This window comes from Solanum lycopersicum, chromosome 5 (assembly GCF_036512215.1).
Source record: "Solanum lycopersicum chromosome 5, SLM_r2.1".
Classification (NCBI taxonomy): domain Eukaryota; kingdom Viridiplantae; phylum Streptophyta; class Magnoliopsida; order Solanales; family Solanaceae; genus Solanum; species Solanum lycopersicum.
In genome coordinates, this window is record NC_090804.1 from 13445051 (window position 1) to 13458473 (window position 13423).

A 13423-nucleotide genomic window follows, 5' to 3' on the forward strand; every position below is an offset into this window, starting at 1 on the left:
CTTATCCCATCACCTGTAGAACTTATTGAGAGTTCTTCATTCACTTGAGTCTTCGGTTCACTGATCTCTTCAGGAATATAAAGGATTAATCAGATCTTGAATTTCTTCGTGAGATTCTTTTGTAGTGTCATTTTTTGTACTTTTTTTTCTAGGATTTCTATCTTTTGAACCCAATGGTATACCACGCATCAGGCGTATTTGTGATTCAGAAGCAATGACACTTGTAGATGGTCCTTTTGAGACGTCGATTCGGATAGGCACATTTACTGCAGTATGTGACTTTGTTATCCTTTTTGAATTAGTAAATGCGTCTGCATTTGATTTGCTATATTTTGCAAATGGATGATCTTCTGGACCTCTTGTTCACAGACAGGGGAGCGTGGATCAAAATGAGATAATAATGAAACTTTCCATGCAATTTCACTTTTAAGTTTCTTTTTCTCTCCCCCTAATTGCAAAAAATCTGTTTCATCAAATTGACAATCTGCAAATCTTGCATTGAATAAATCTCCCGTCAATGGCTCAAGGTAGCGAATCATGGAGCGTGAATCAAATCCAACATATATGCCTAACCTTCTTTGAGGGTCCATCTTGGTGCGCTGAAGTTGTGCTACAGGCACATATACAGTACATCCAAAAATTTAAAGATGAATAATAATATTTGGTTCATGGTTAAATACCAATTGTGATGGGGAGTATTTATTATAATGAGTCGGTCTGAGACTAACAAGTGATGATGCATGTAACATAGCATGACCCCAAACAGTAGTAGGAAACTCACTTTTCATAAGTAGAGGTCTTGCTATGAATTATAAGTGCTTAATAAATGACTATCAAGACCATTTTGAGTATGAACAAGAGCTACAGGATGTTCAACTTTTATCCCTACCGATACACAATAAGCATCAAAAGCTTGGGATGTGAATTCGCCAGCATTATCAAGGCGAATTGTCTTAATGGGATAATCTGGAAATTGCGCTCTTAATCGTATCATTTGTGCCAATAATTTTGCAAATGCCAGGTTGTGAGATAATAAGAGGCACACATGAGACCATCTTGAAGATGCGTCTATTAGGACCATAAAGTATCTAAACGACCCACCACAAATATCCCCATGTATTCGTTCTAAAAATTGAGGGGATTCAATGTTAACCTTCATTGGTGATGGCCTAGTCATCAATTTGCCTTGGCAACAGCAACACATGAAAACTCATCATTTGTAAGAATCTTCAGGTTCTTTAATGAATGTCCATTTGAGTTTTCAATGATTCGTCTCATCATTATTGATCCAGGATGACCTATTCGTTCATGCCAAAGCACAAAAGTATTTAAGTCAATAAACTTCTGGTTTACGATAGAGTGTGCTTCAGTTGTACTTATTTTTATGTAATATAGGCCAGATGATAAAGTTGATAATTTCTCCAACACATATTTCTGGTCTGAGACAATCTTGATAATACCAAGGTATTCAACATTCATTTCATTTATTGTCTCAACATGATATCCATTTCGGCGAATATCTTTGAAAATTAACAGGTTTCTTGGGGATTTAAAAGATAAAAATGCATTTTCTATGACAAGTTTTGTCCCCTTAGGCAGAAATATAGTAGCTCTTCCGGAGCCTTCTATTAAGTTTGAATTACAAAAAATTGTAGTAACATTTGCTTTTCTTCTAAGCAAGTAGGAGAAGTATTTATCATCTTTGAATATGCCGTGCGTTGTTCCACTATCAATTACACAAATATCTTCATCATTGATCATTGAGGTATCTATATACTCTTCAAGATAAAATATATAAACGAAGTAAACATTATAATATCATTACTAAACAAAAACATTACACAACCTTTTAGTTATTTACAAGTCTAGAAAAACATATTCATACTAGTTCATACAAACGGCAAAAATGAAATATATTTACATTATCACAGACCCATCACCTATCAGGTTATCTATCTTTCCTTCGGGATTCTAAAAGAAATCCGTTACATCTAGATGCATGGGTTCAACAGTATCTTCCAAGATAAAGTTGGCTTCTGTGTTATTTTTCACCTTCTTCAGGGAAGCTTGATATAGCTCAACCAAGTGTCTTGGCGTACGACAGGTACGTGACCAATGTCATTTTCCTCCACATCGATAACATTTGTTGTCTGAATTTTTCTTCTGCACTACGTCATATTTTTCATCTTTCTTTTTACACTGCTGGCGTTGAAGGTTATTATTTAATGCAAAATGATCACTATGATTGAAATTTCTTCCTCGACCATGGCCACGGCCACGACTGGGACCACGACCTTTTTCACGCTTAGATTGGTGAATATTTATCGTATTTACTTCAGGAAATGGCATAGATCCAGTAGGTTGGCTTTCATGATTTTTCATCAATAAGTCATTATGTTGTTCAGCAACAAGGAGATGTGAAATTTATTCTGAATATTTTTTAAATCTCATTCTCAGTATTGCTGCTGCAGGAGAATACTCGAGGCAGGAAAAGCGGAAAATGTTTTCTCCAGCATATCATGGTCAGTGATATTTACTCCACATAGTTTTGATTGCGAGATAATTTTAAACAGGGAAGAGTTATACTCATTGATAGATTAAAATATTGAAGTCTAAAGTGGATCCAGTCATAACTTGCATGTGGAAGGATGACCAACTTCAGGTGGTCATATCTATCTTTTAAATTGTTCTACAACACCAAAGGATCCTTAACAGTGAGATATTTCATTTTCAAACCCTCATCAAGGTGATGACGGAGAAATATCATTGCCTTAGCACGATTTTGATTCGATGCTTGATTATTTTCTTGGATGGTGTCTTCTAGACCTATCACATCAAGATGAATTTCTGCATCGAGTACCCATGATAAATAGCTTTTTCTCGATATATCTAGAGCAAGAAATTCAAGTTTAGAGAGATTAGACATTATTTAAGAAAAGAAAATTTATACCTCCAAGGCTTTTAAAGTCTTTCCTTGAACTGGCAGAGACTCGTGCTGATAACGTGTTATAAAAGAACTTACTAAGATTAGTATAAAAAGAAGGAAAATTAAGGAAGTAATATATTTCAATATGTATATCATTCTTTGTAAATGTAATGGCTATTTATAGCCAAAAGATTAGTTACATATGTACGACTTGACTATTTTAATTGGTCTAGTGATGGTGACCCTCCAATGAGTTAGTACGGCATGGCATGAGCCTTGGATTTACACTTACTACAAGTTATGTAATTCCACAAATTGTTGGGGGCCACATGGCATCCATAATTCTTTACAACATAATTATTAATATCATAACATTGTATAGTAGTAAAATTATTGGGGGATATGAACTACCCGATCATGCGACTATATGAATATTTAAAATTTGACTACTATTGTTGTACATGTATATGCGTTTGATGATCCTAAGTAAAATTATTGTGAGGCACTGGTATGTTCAATGTAAGGTTAGTCATTCCGTGATATTTTTATTACTAGCGTGTTTGAAATATTAATGTCATCTGATACTCATGTCCATCTTATTTGACTAGGTGTACAACGAAAAATCTTTTTGAAACTTCAGAGGAAAAAAGGTAGGTGTTCTTCTTTCCATTTCAAGAAGGTTTTACAGACTTAAAATGTCCGTTATCACGCAATTATCCAACGACTTGAAAATTTTGTGACTAACTTCGAAAAATTATTTAAAGGAAAAGAGATTTATAGTTATTTAGAAAATATAATAATTTAAGACACCTGAAATAATTTAAAGAGAACGTTTTTTCAAAAATGACTAAGTAAGAAAGACAATAAATCATTTTGGGCCTAGCCCAATTTTGTTGTATCATTATGAATATAATCACCATATACTTGTTGAATATAATATATATTAGACGTATATTGGTTGTATACAACACTTGTTCATGTATATTAGCTTTTGTTTGCGTTGTATATCAGTTTTTGTTTTTCCAAACAAACGCGAGGCCGACTCGATAAAGAAAATTTAGTCTCCATGACTCAACTCAAACATGTAAAGGAAAATAAAAGTCTTACCAGATAAAAAATTAACATATAATACAACTAAAATAAACAACAAAAATAATAAAAAGACATTGAAAGTACCTATTTTAAAAGAGTTATTGAAAGAGAGCAATGATCATTCGAGCCATAATGAAGTAACATGAAACCTCGTAACATGCATATACATAAAAAATAATGGAAAGAGAGCACAATTGTTCATCATCATCTTGAATCTAAAACACATAGAAACAACACACACTTCAAAACAGTAATTTAACTAAGTACTCTTAAAAAAGTTAAAACAATCAAGCAACGAAAATTTTAACACAATATTAACTTAAACATATATTTTCACTTTAAAGAGATTGAAATAATATTCAAGTTATGACAACGAAGAACTGGTCACATTGTTACGTACTTGGAACTAAAAAAAGAACATATACATTTCCTAATTAACAGAGAACCAATTAATAGTGATAGAGAAAGCAAATAAGAAACCTTCATAGCGGCATTGTTATGAAGCTTAGGTGACTTAAATTAATCATACTATTACTTAGAGAACAATTAAGTAAACATAATAAGATTGGGGCAATCAAGAGACGAAGAGGGAACTAGAGGAGGGCAAACAAACAATATCAAATAAAAAATATCTTTTAGTTATTGAATGAACCAATTTCGCACTCCAAAAAGGTTTTTTCACATCATAATTACAAATAACAAATCAAAATGAGCATTTTCTTATTACTTCTAATATGGATAAAAGTTTTACTAAGCTATACATCGAATTTTAAATTAAAAGCAATTTATCGCCAAGACATGAAAGTTGAACCAGTAAAAATAAATAATACTCATGACTGTCGATATTCACCAAATAAATCATTTTATAATCATAGCGAAAGATTAAAAAAATACTAGGAATAAATGAAGTAAGTTTTAATTTTACTAACCCTATACAATTTACTATTTTCATGGTTTACTAACCCTATACAATTTACTATTTTTATAGGTGCAGGTCAGAGAGCAGATTGAAGATTCATTGCAGCGGTTTGGACATCAGCGTTCTCCAGACCATTTGGTAGGTCCTCTTGATTTTGAGGATGCTACATTTTTAGTCTAGCCTAGTTGTAGACATAGCTAGTGGATATTGTCCCTAGCGTTTTTTTCATACTTTCATTTCAAAGCTTTGTAATAAGGCTGTGTTTAGCAAACTTAATTATGATATATTCATCTTCTCTTTTGAATTGATTCTTTATGATCGATATTTGTTCTTTATTTTGAGCTTGGCATATGATGGAACTATGTAATAACTATATGAAGTCTATGTATACTTCTTAAATTTAATAAGTTTAAAATTTTCTGCTAAAATTAACCATATGAATGTGATGAATGCAAGAAGAGGTTTGTGTGTGACCTCTGAGAGGTCAACGACACTGGTTGCAATTCGGATTCCAGAATCCTAGTTGTGACAATCTTAGGAAAACATTTGAACAAATTCAGTGGTAAGTTCATGAATCTCGAGGACTCCACTTTTAAGGAAATGACAACATCCACAAGGAGTTGGAGGCACGTAGTCACGCAGAGTATGGGATGATGGAAATCATCACTTCCTTGTAGTGTCGACTCATGGATGTATTAAGCAGGATTGAAACTATAAAGGCTGAGATGGTAGCGCTCAAGGGAAGATTGGAAGCTGGAGGATCTACGACACCTAATGGAAATAGGGAGGTCAAGATTGTGGTTTTGAAGTAACCGATGTTCAAAGGCGTCCGTCACGCGCAAGAGGTGGAGAATTTCATGTAGCATTTCGAGAATTACTTCAAGTGCAACAAGGTGAAGAGTGATGAGAAAAAGATCAACATTGATATATTGTAGTTGTCAAAGATGGTCATGTTATGGTGATGGCGTTAAGTGTCTATGTAAGATCTCGCAATTTGAAATAGCTAGAAAGAAGCTAATAACCAGAAATACTCATTTTTGGAAAGGGAAAAGAGTCAAATTTACCCCTAAACTATTCGAAAAGGTCTAGATACACCCCCGTTTAAATTTTGGCTCAGTCATTCTCTCGTTTTTCAACTTTTGGCTCAAACATGCCCTTATGGGCGTTAATTGGTATGTTAGACATATCTAACTCATTTTTCATTTCATTAAATGCCTCATGGAATTGCCATATCATTTTGACCTTACCACATGGTATTTATACGAAAATGGAAAGGGATTTGGACCCATAAACACCTAATCCGACCCATAAATCAACCCTCTTTTAAATAAACTATTAGACATATTTTTAACAATTTTGTTTAATTTTTTTATTTTTCGTTAAATCCCAAAAATGAGTAATTAATTAATAAAAATAGGAAAAATATGAAGAAAAAAAATTAACGCAAAAAATTCACAAATAAATATAGTAACTTTAAGTCCAACAATTTCAATAATTTTTTGTAAATTTTTTTTGGTAAATCTCAAAATGAGTAATTGATTGATAAAAATATGAAAAGTATGAAGAAAATATAAAAGTAACGCCAAAAGTTCACAAATAAATACATTAACCTTTAATCTACAATTTTTTTAAATTTTTATTTTTTTCAACAAATCCCGAAAATGAGTAATTTATTAATAAAAAAAGGAACAATATGAAAAAAAAAATATAAAATTTACGTCAAAATTCACAAATAAACATAGTAACCTTAAATTCAATATCAACATTTTTTTAAAATTTTTATTTTTTTAGTTTATCTCGAAAAAATGAATAATTGATTAATAGAAAATATGACAATATGAAAAAACTACAAAATTAATGCCAAAAAATCACAAATAAATATAGTAACCTTAAATTCAACAGTTTCAACAACTTTTTAATTTTTTATTTCTTCTTATTTTTCTATTTTTATTGATCAATTACTCATTTATAGAATTTACCAAAAAAAATAAAAATTAAACAATTTTTGTTGAAATTGTTGAATTTAAGGTTACTATATTTATTTGTGAATCTTTTGTGTTAATTTTAAATTTTTCATATTTTTTTATTAATCAATTACTCATTTTTGAGATTTATCAAAAAAATAAAAATTTAAAAAAGTGTTAAAGTTGTTGAATTTAAGGTTACTATATTTATTTGTGAATTTTGGTGTTAATTTTAATTTTTTTCCATATTTTTCCTTTTTTTACTAATCAATACGACTTTTTGAAATTTATCAAAAAAATAAGAATTAAACAAAATTGTTGAAAATGTGTCGTTATTTATTTAAAAGGGGGTTGATTTATGGGTCGGATTAGGTGTTTATGTATCCCATTTTCATATAAATGTCATGTGATAAGGTCAAAATGACATGACAATTCCATGAGGCATTTAAAGAAACAAAGAATGAGTTGGATATCTCCAGCAAATCCACTAACGCCCATAAGGGCATATCTAGGCTAAAATTTGGACAATGAGGGCATGTGTGAGCCAAACTTTAAACGGATGGTATATCTAGAACTTTTCTAATAATTTAGGGACGTATTCGAACTTTTTCCCTTTTGGAAATAATAAAAAATTTGAAATTTGCTTAAGTTAGAAAAAAACGAGTTTTGGTCAATTTCAAACGACCATAAATTCTAGCTCAGGATGAGCTAGGAGCACTTCCAAATATGGTCGGATATCTGTTGGAATGATCTTTGCAATGCGGCCGATTTTTCATGATTCAAAGTTAGAATGATTAACTTATGCCTTTTGGAAGTTGGGATGTTAGAATAAGGAAAGTCCAATCCGGATTTTTTAAGGGTAGTTTGGTCATTTCCTTGTTCTTTTATTTTAATCCGTTTTGGGTAATTAATTAAGAGTCTAAGATAAATTAGATCAGTTTACACTTTTATCAAAAGAGTTAGGGTTTTGAGAGAAGAGAAAAGAAGAGGAGAAAAGAGAAGGAAGGAGAAGAACACTCAAGATTCGTCAATATTGTCGAGTTTAACTTGTGGATTTCGTCGGATCCTTACAAGGTATGTGAGCTTCCATAGTGTTGGGTTCATTCACCCCCACACACACCAATCAGTATCTATTCAGCGTGATTTCATTTTTGAAAGTTAAGGATTTAAGTTCTTGATGAGTTTTTGAAAAGTGTTCTTGAAGCTTCTTTATCGATTAAGTTTTGATGTTGAGATTCTACTTGGGTCAACTTTAGACGACCATATCTCTTTGAATATTAAGATTTACGTGAGCCATTACCTATTCAATAAATTAAATCTACTTTTCAACACCACCAATTTTGTGTCAATCCAATTTCAAAGTAAAAAGTTATGACTATTTTAGTAAATCTATACAGTGTTGTTACGAATTAGCAATGAGAAAACATTTAAAAGGGTTGTTTTTATTTTTTTGCCTCCAAGAAAACCCTAAATGAATTTTTTTGACTAATAAAAGGTTCAAACAATCATATTTTTATCTAAACTAATGAAAATCATAATTCTTGCCATAGAGATTTCAAGAAACTAATTCAAGAATCTCAAAGAAGGTTTTCTTGATCATTTACCTTCAATTTAGGGTTTCAAGGTTTCCATTCAGGTTCTTATCCAAAATTCTTCAAGAACCTTGTTCTTCCAATCTAAAATCATTCCTAAACATCACGAGATCTTTCCAATCACTATTATGATCCTTGAATCCATAATTCAGTTTAAGAAAAGTCAAGAGTCGAGTCAAGAAGTGAAAAGTCAAGTCAAGAAGTCAAAAGTTAAGACAAGATAAGTTCTTTAAATTTTACAAAGTCTTTTACAAGCGTTTTAACTTTGTTTTAAGACTTGAGTTTTGAGTTTAGTAAAGAGTAAAGTTAAAGTTCAGTTCTTCAAAAGTATGTAGGGACTATGTATTCCCAAAGAGTTGAAAATGTTTTCACATTTAAAGAAGTAAGGAACTTTGATTTCCAAAAAGCCTTTGAGTTAGTTTTTTAGCAAAGAGCCTTTGAGCTAGTTTTTTCAGGAAAGAACCTTTGGGCTAGTTTTTCAGTAAAGAGACTTTGTGATAGTTTTCAATTAAAGAGTAAATGCTTTCACAATTAAGTAATAGAGGAAACTCAAATTTCCAAGAGAGACTTTGAGCTAAGTTTTTGAGCACTAATCTCAAATCATAGAATAATTATGTTATTAAAACAGAAGAGTCGGTATATTTTTAGAGTAGTATTGAGCACCGAGTTGGGGACGAACATGAGTTCAGATAACTTCTGTCTCCATAAATCATGTAGCCACCATGGGTAGAAGAGAATCATACTTTTTAGATGAATCCTTTTTGCATAGACTAGTAGATCCATTAGGCAGTTAAGGTTATATACCTTTGGCCGGGTATAGGATGCGTTGGCAGCATGAGGTAGATCGTTGTATCATTATTATAGCTCTTATGTGATGTTTTTCGGTTAGAGAAAATCCCACAACAGTATTTTGTATACATATTACAGAGTTTATATTGTATCTTTGCCTACATAAAGATTTATCATTGTATTTCTAAATACAGAGAGTAGAAAATCATGTTTTAAAGCTTTTCTTTATACTGCAGTTATTCACGCTGCTTTATATTGAAATTAGTTAAGTTCATTTGTGTTAAGTAAAGCCTAGATAAGTGTTTCTTTCGGACTTTTTTCAAAACTACGTTATGTTTAGCATTCCAAATCGCATACTCGTACATTCAATCTATTGATGTTATTTGGCCTGCAACGTGTTATGACGCAGACGAAGGTAAGCAGGATCAGCAAACAACACATATTGATCTAGTGAGCACTCTAGATTCAGTTGGTGAGCTTCATCGCATTCTGGGGGACTTTTTTTTTTATTTCTTTTAGTTATTATATTATTTTATTAGGATGTCTTGGTGTTTGTCCTGACATACTTCTCAGTTGTTTTAGAGGCATCATAGATAGTCAGTCAAATGTTAATTCATTTGTCATTATTTTACTATCGGCTTATATTCAAATTTGAGTTGCTACTTTCGCTAAGTTAAATGTTTTTTTAAAAACATTATGAGTTAAGTTGAGAAAATTAAGTTATTTAGCATTTGAATCCTTTTATTTATGCATAAAGTCTTCCGCTAAGTAAGTAAGCCAAGTCAAGGGCTCTCTCGGGGCTAGCAATGGTTTTAGAGTGTCAGTCACGCCTAGGGTGTAGGCTCAGGGCGTGACAGTCTGAGACAATGAATGGAATTTGCACCATCAACATTTGGGAGCAATTCCTAGTGGTGTTCAAGAAGGTTTTCTTTCCTAACAACGTCATCTATGAGGCCAAACAAAAGTTTAGAGAGTTGAAGTAGACAAGTAGCATACACGAGAGTATATGAAGGAATTTACGACCCTCACGTTTTAAATTCCAAACCTCATGATAATAATATGTTATTCCACTTCATGTAAGGCTTCAAAATTGGGCCAGAACACAGTTGGAACTCCGACAGGTCAAAACTATCGATGAAGCCATTATGCAAGCCGAAGCTTTGACAAACCTTAGGCATGACAGGCCCGATCAAGCCAAATGAAAGGAGGTGAAAGGTATTCATGACCAATGTGGAGGAGATCGTTGAGAAATCGAGATGTTGCAGCCACGTCCCATGAATAATAACACCTAAAAATTTGATGGCAAGAAGTCGAGACATCAAAGTGATACAGAAAGAAAAGTAAAGACTACAAAGAGAAATGATTGCTACATACATATGGGATCAGTCGCATAGCTATACAAGATGCCCTGAATTAAAGAACCTCGATGTCATATTACGAAAATGGAAGGAGAAAGATGAACGAGAACTAAGTAAAAGTTCAAACACAACATATTAGGCTTGATTGGACTATTCAGAGCCATCGCAAAGCAATCATAGCGGTTGAATAATACAACACACAGTATGTAGACATCATGATTGATAGATGACCCGCTTGAACCATGGTCAACACATGTGTGGAGGTCAACATCATGACAAGGACCACAACAAGAAAGTTGGGATTGAGTCACAATCCAAGTAACGCGTACCTCAAGACAGTCAAAACAGCGACTCGTATGTGTGGATTCTCTGATGGAGTAAGCATCAAGATAAAAGAGTGGTAAGGAAAGACAAATTTTATTGTCGCGCCTTTAGATATCTCTGATATCATTCTTGGTGTAAGTTCTTCCAGAAGCATCACATGTTGATCGAGCATTACCTTCAATTACGTATGGTCATGGAGAAAGAAGGATCACGTATGACGTCTCTAGCCAAGGTTTCGAAGATGGAAGAACAAGCCTAGTTATCAGCTATGCAGTTCGTGATAGGCCTTAAAAAGAAGGATTTGAAAAATATAGCCTCCATTTTTGGTGTAACTAAAGATAATAGTTCTAAAGGGACTTTGTCTCCATGTATGGAGGTTCTAGAAGGGAACATAGACGTGATGTCCGTAGAGTTACATAGATCCATTGATCAAGTCAATGTGCTACTGGTCGCGCTTGTAGAAAAGGCAAGATCTGATTCATGCGATATCAATGCATCACGGTTGTCGCAACATCAAGTGGGGAAGAGTGTCATCCCATGCCACATCATGATTCTACTTAGGCACCACGTGGCATAAAGTTGTCCACGTGGAAGTCCTTGGTGGAATATTTTAGAGAAATATAGAAATTTACCATGGAGGGTTATAGAATTACAGTGAAAGTCCTTGAAATTTCTAGAGTGTAGAAAATTCTAGAAGAGGAACTAACTTGTAAATAAGTAGGGACTTGTGTAGTAATTATTATTTAAAGTTTAGCCCCTAAAATTATAGTATAAATAAAGGGTCTCTCATTTGTGAATCAAACAACATTTGTTCCAAGTAATACAAAGCCTTCTTGAAAAAACTCTCTCTGTATTTCATCACTCTCTTAGCGATCTAAGTTTGACAGGACTTACTTGAGTTTATAAGATCCTGAGTAAGTTGTCAAGTGTTGCATGAAACATTACTCGAAGTCTGTCCATCAGAACTGGCTAACATGTCCATTCTTCCTTCATATCCTAATTCTAAGCAATTCAACCTTTTAAGACACTTTGTTTTGGTCTTAACCCAATTTTTTTGTATAATTATGTATATAATCACTATATACATGTTGTATATTTTGTATATTGATTGTATACATTCCATGTTCCTGTATATTAGCTTTTGTTTGCCTTGTAAATCACTTTTTGTTTTCCCATAAAAACATGATGACGACTCGATAAAGAAAATTAAGTCTCGATAACTCAACTCGGGAAGCAAAGAAAAAAAGACCAATAGACATTGCATGCGAACAAGGTGATATAGATCAACATATAATTCAACTCAAATAAAAAAAAGATATATTTAAAGCACTATGAAGAACAAGAAGTTTTGAAGTTTAAGGTTTATGTGTCGCTAATGTAGCAGCTTGTCGAGCATTTGACAAACTCACACCATGTAGAAAAGCAAGAATATAAATGTAACGACCTGTTTAGTCGTTTTGAGCAGCAGATTTTATTTCTGGAAAAAACTGGCTGGGACTACGGAACCCACGACGGACCGTCATGGGCACGACGGATCGTCGAGGGGTCTCGTTTCAAAACACTTAGAAATTCTGAAAAATGGGTACTGAAATCGACTCTCTGAACTTCGTAACGGAATGGTAGGACGGACCGTCACAGGTGTGACGGACCGTCACAGACTCTTCAGAGAATTGAGTCTCTGAACTCTGTGACGGAGAAGCAGGACGGACCGTCGCAGGCACGACGGCCCGTCACAGGCTACGTAATCCGAGGCGGAGTCGGATTTCTGTAATTATTTTAAGGGGCGTTTTGGACTATTCCTGCTTTAATTATAAAGTTAGTGGGTTAATTTTAATAAGTCTAATTACTTGGGGGTTAAAAGAGGTAACCTTAAGTTAATTAGTGGGTTATTATTGCCATCTTTTGTTCTTAATTATATGCTAATTAGGGTAAAAGAAAGAGTGTTTGAATAAGAAAAGTAGAAAGAACAAAGAGAGAGAGAGGATCGAACGAGGAAGAGAGCAAACGAAGAAAAAAACTTGGGAATTTGCTTGCTTGATCACTAATCTTCGGTAGAGGTAGGTTATGGTTTCTCTTACGATATTCGTAGTAAACTCTTAATAGCGAATGATATGTATTGATAATATTGTAAACCCTGCTATGTGCTTAATTGAATGCTTGCATGAATGTAATTATATAATTGTGATTATATAAGCATGATGAAGTTATTGAATCCCAAATCTTGCAAAACCCTAATCTCTCTGTTAATGATGAGGCCTTGGTATAAAAGAAGGCGTGATGAACTAAAATAATGAGATTGATGATGACTTGGTGAGAAAGAAGGCTTGATGAATTGATAGAAGGAGATTAGGGGATCGGGTGTCACGAACCAACGTAGATTTAGGTGATCGGGTGTCACGAACCGACACGTAAATTTAGGGGATCGGGTTTCACGAACCGACACGTAGATTTAGGGGATC